We start from the raw sequence: 4,543 nt of genomic DNA, 5'->3' as shown, positions 1-4,543 counted from the left end.
CATGGTGTTCTCTGGTCACATCAAGACGAGGTTGCGTAATCCCCGGACTGTGCGTGGGGTGTGGGGTTGCCTGGGTCTGTGGCCTCGGGTGTCAGGCCAGGCTAAGCCAGGCCCCGATCCCACCCGGCCAGCAGCAGCCCCCTCACCCTCGTGCAAGCTGGAGTGGGAAGTGCCAGCGAGAAGCGGAGGCCAGGCTGATTTACGAGGATGGAGCCTTCGGGGAGCTCCGATGCGGCCTGGGAAGCTCCTATTCGTGACGCTGCCCTGGGCTGGCCCTGCTGCTCACTGGCCTCCGCCCGCACCTATTTTGAGCATTTTTAATATTTTCATAAGGACTGTGGGGCAGATGATTTATGGCTCCCTCTCCCCTTCCAACCCTTGCACAGGGCCGTGGCAAATGCATCTGGAAAGGACGGGAGAAAATACAGATGAGTGAGAAAGGCGCCAATGAGGCGATCTCGGCCACACTCACTTGAGTTAGAAGGGTCAAGCCCAGCCCCCGGAGCCCAGGGCAGGAGCCAGGCGGAGCAGCTGTCTGTGGCTCTCCAAAGCATCACAACGTTAGAAATGAACTTTGGAGCGCGCAGACCTGGCAGACGAGGCTGCTGAGGCCAACACTGAAACAAGCAGTTCAGAGGGCAAAGCGATTTGGGCCGTGTTTGGGCTGCGCTGGCACTCCCCCCGGCCTTTCCATTTGAGAGCAGTAATTCATTGTAAGATGGAAACTACTTAGAGATAACTGGAGAACATTGGCCTTTAACACACATAAACAAAGTGATTTCAAAGGAAGGGCACTTGTTGGCCCTCCAGCCAGCCAAGGCAGAAAGCCTTGCTCCAGCTCGGAGACCTGCAGCGAAGGCCTTCCCAGGGCCTGTGGGGTGCTGGGGGCAGGGATTCTGCCTTTTGTCCCTGGGCTGTATCTCGCTAGCAGAGTGCTGGGAAGGCAGGCGGGGACCTGGACGCTCACACACCCTCGAGGGCCTCCAGCCTGCAGATCCCTAGCCCCGGTCCCAGGCAGTGTGCAGTGTGGACCTGCTTGGCAAGGTCGGTACAGGGGAGGAACGATCCTTCAGGGAGGTCCACAAAACTGACCACAGCAGGGGTGGGGGTGGGGAGGGCTCTTGGGCATGAAGGATGATGGACAGCAGCAGGGAGGTGAGGATGGGCCACAGGCAGAGGAGCTGCGTGCGCAGCGTGGTGTGTGAGGTAGACGGTAGGCAGGGAAATCTGGGGGGGGCCCGAGGCAGCATCTGTGGAGGGGAGGGTGAGGGAGACAGGTGCCAGGTCAGGGGGTACCTGAGGCCACACTGAGGATCCAGGCCACGCCTTCAGGGCAACGCAGCTGTTGGTTAGTTTTGGTAATTGACACATAATAACTGTATATATTATATATTTATGAGGTACAATCTGATGTTTTGATATATGTTTACATTGTGAAATGTTTCAATCAAGCTAATCAATAATCTTTCACCTCACATACCGATCTTCTTTTGTGGTGAAAACATTTCAAATCTACTCTTTTAGCAATTCTGAAACATACAATGCATTAGTATTTATTCTAGTCACCATTCTGTGCAATAGATCACTGAAACTTACATGTCTTATCTAACTGAGATCTCGTACCCTTTGACTTTCTCCCCTTGCCCCGTCTCCCAGCCCCTGATAACCACCGTTCTGCTTTCTACTTCTAGGACTCTTTTTAGACTCCACATATTAAGTGAAATTTCTCAAAAGAAGACATCCAAGCGGTGAACAGATGTATGAAAAAAAATGCTTGTCATCACAAACCATCAGGGAAAGGCAAATTAAAACCACAATGAGACATCACCTGCCCTGTTCGAATGGCTTATCAAAAAGACGAAAGACAGCAAGTGTTGGTGAGGATGTGGAGGAAAGGGAACCTTGTGTGGAAAGTCATACAGCCACTGGGTGTTGGGAGGAGAAAACGTGGTGATTCACTCAGCAGATGCCCTCATTCATTCAGTGGTGACCAACTGCTGTGCTCCTGGTCCTGGGTCGGGTGCCTACTAGAGGATGCAGACACAGCATTTGAGATAGACTGCTCTGGCACTGGCCTGGGGGCAGGGGAGGGGAGTGGGAAATGGTCATTCCTGTGAGAAGCTGGAATGGAAAGGAGAAGACGGATTGGGGATGGTAGGAGGCAGAGCGGGCAGGCTTGGAGATCACATGTGTGTGGACATGGCGGATGGGGTGGGCTGGGAGAAGTGGGTAGGGAAAGGTGGCACTGAGGTAGCAAGTTCTGGTGACCAGGCAGATGGCAGCGTCCTTCCCAGAGATGGAGGCTACAGGAGCTGGTGAGTGCCCCAGGCCTGGATGTGGGACACAGGAGGTCATGAGGAGCAACCACAGGAGCTGTCCTGTGAGAAGCTAATATGTGAGTCTTCGGAGGAGATGGAGTGCCTAGGGTCAGCGGGGTTGCGTGTGTGAGTGCAGAGAAGAGAGGAGGCCGTGGGAGGCCAACACAGTGGTCAGGATGTGAGGGGTGGAGTGAGCACTGTGGGCCTGCTGGAGGAACCTGAGGGGCAGACATTGCCATCTCACTGGCAGGTTGGGGAGAAGGTGGCCGGTGGCAAGGGCATGCCCTTGGGTTATAAGGAGGGGTTCCTGTCCAGACTCTGGACATGTCTGGCTGGGAGACTTTGGGTAGCTTTTCTGAGCCTCAGGGTCCCTAAGTTAGATGGGGGTGATGATGCCTACCTCACAGGGTGTGGGGGATTAATGGGCCAACCTTGGTGCTGATGTGCATAGAGTGTGCAGTGAGACCCCAACCTTAGTGATGCCTGTGCCCCCAGATGCAGCTGAAGGGTAGCACCCACCTACTGTAATATCATAAGGGAGCAGGACACACCCAGATATTTAGGACAAATCAGAAATCCTCATTGGATGGCTCTTTCTATGCATGTGAACACATTTTGGTTGGGGCAGGGCGAGGGACCTCTCAGAGCCATGGATGGGGCGGCCGTGAGCGGGGGGAGTTGCACGCTGGGTATGACTTATGGGTGGGCATGAACTTTGTGGCCCAAAGGCCACAGCCCCTTTTGGAGTAGCCCCTTTTGTAACGGTAAAGGGTTTTAGAAGGGATTTGTCGATGAGACCGTGGCTGAGGTTCATCTGAAAAGGCTCCCTGAGGAACCAAAGCCCAAGACTCGCTGGATAGATGTGCTCGGTGCAAACCAGGGTGCAGAGAGCACGGCATCAGGTCCCAGGTGCCAGTCGCCAGGCCAGCCCATGATTAGACAGCCTCAGGTGGAGGGAGTATAGCTTCTGTGTCCCTGCCTGAATGAATGGTGGCACAGGAGTGGAATTTTGAGATGCCCTGGGAGAAACATAGAAGCGCTGGAAGTGTGTGGGCAGGAACAGTCTTGGAGCACCGTGTGGACCTAGTCACAGGCAAGCCCGGCTCATGTCATGCTTCATTCTGCTCATCTGTGATGGCTGACCTCCTCAAGGCCAGCGAGGTATCAGGACTTACAAGTTCCCAACAGCTTTGCAGGCTCTGGAGGACAGCAGAAAGGTCACCGTCCACAAGCAGCCACTGCCACCATGGAGAGGGGTAAGCGACATATGCCTGGGTGGTTCAGGAGCACCACGGTTAGTCCAACCCCGCCACCCTACAGAGGAGGAAAACATGCTGAGAAGACTTTCAGGGACTTGTTTATGCCCCAGTTAATGATCTTCTCCATTTGGCATCCCCCGGTACAAGGTTTCCAGAAATGTCATCCTTCAGATGGGATGTGGGAACACCCAGGTCCCGATTGCTCAAGGTTTGTCAAAGATTTCCAGGCCCACGTTGGAGACGGCAGAGGGACAGTGTTACTTGTGGTTAGACGTCTGGTCAGCACCTTCTTTGCCATTAGAAATGTCATCTCTAACTCCCACGAATGTTGCTTCACCATTAACTGGGGTGACATCGGGGGGTTGCCTCCGCTCTGCTCTGGGGTCAGGATTTCATTTCTGCTTTTTTAACAGGTGTAAGTCTGGGTTGTTAACAGGCACGTCCCAGGAACCCAAGGACATCTGTTGGCACCACGGCTGCCTGCACACAGGGCGCAGACTTCAGACGCCGTGTCTTTCCCCATCCGCTCCTGCGACCCAGCCACAAAGTCCGGCCAGCTCTATTCCCTGAGCCTCTGGGTGACTTCTGACCCTAATCCACCTCTTTGGGGAGGTTTATTAATTACTGTACTGGAGGCAGCTCCGTGCCAAGAAGTTCAAAGCATCTTCCAACCTTGACCCATTAATCCCTTTAGCATCCCAGGGAGAGCGGAAGGCATTGGCTGAGTCCTGTGATTCCCATCGCCTGCCATTGCACACATGGTGGGGGATGGAGGGGGGGACTTGAGCAAGGAGAGCTTGGCCTGCACGTCCTCGGTGAGTCAACAGCAGGCCTGGAAAAGAAGTTGAGTTTCCCGACTGAGGCCAAGGGCCTCACTGCCAGCACAGGCTTCCTTCCTTACAAAACAGTTGTCATCCACGCCTCTCAAGATGTACCCGTCCCTCAACACCCCATCCCCCAGCACGG

General features: G+C 54.5%; 1 long non-coding RNA gene across 1 annotated transcript; it reads left to right on the top strand.

Annotated features, from left to right (window-relative positions):
- Positions 1-911: 911 nt before the first annotated feature.
- Positions 912-3,803, top strand: LOC129012885 (uncharacterized). The gene is made up of 3 exons (XR_010123660.1): positions 912-1,044; positions 1,692-1,871; positions 2,276-3,803. It is a non-coding gene; the product is annotated as an uncharacterized LOC129012885 (long non-coding RNA).
- The last annotated feature ends 740 nt before the right edge of the window (positions 3,804-4,543 follow it).

The sequence above is a fragment of the Pongo pygmaeus genome, chromosome 15, assembly GCF_028885625.2.
Source record: "Pongo pygmaeus isolate AG05252 chromosome 15, NHGRI_mPonPyg2-v2.0_pri, whole genome shotgun sequence".
In the NCBI taxonomy this organism is placed as follows: Eukaryota; Metazoa; Chordata; class Mammalia; order Primates; family Hominidae; genus Pongo; species Pongo pygmaeus.
This window is presented reverse-complemented; position numbering and strand designations above follow the sequence as displayed.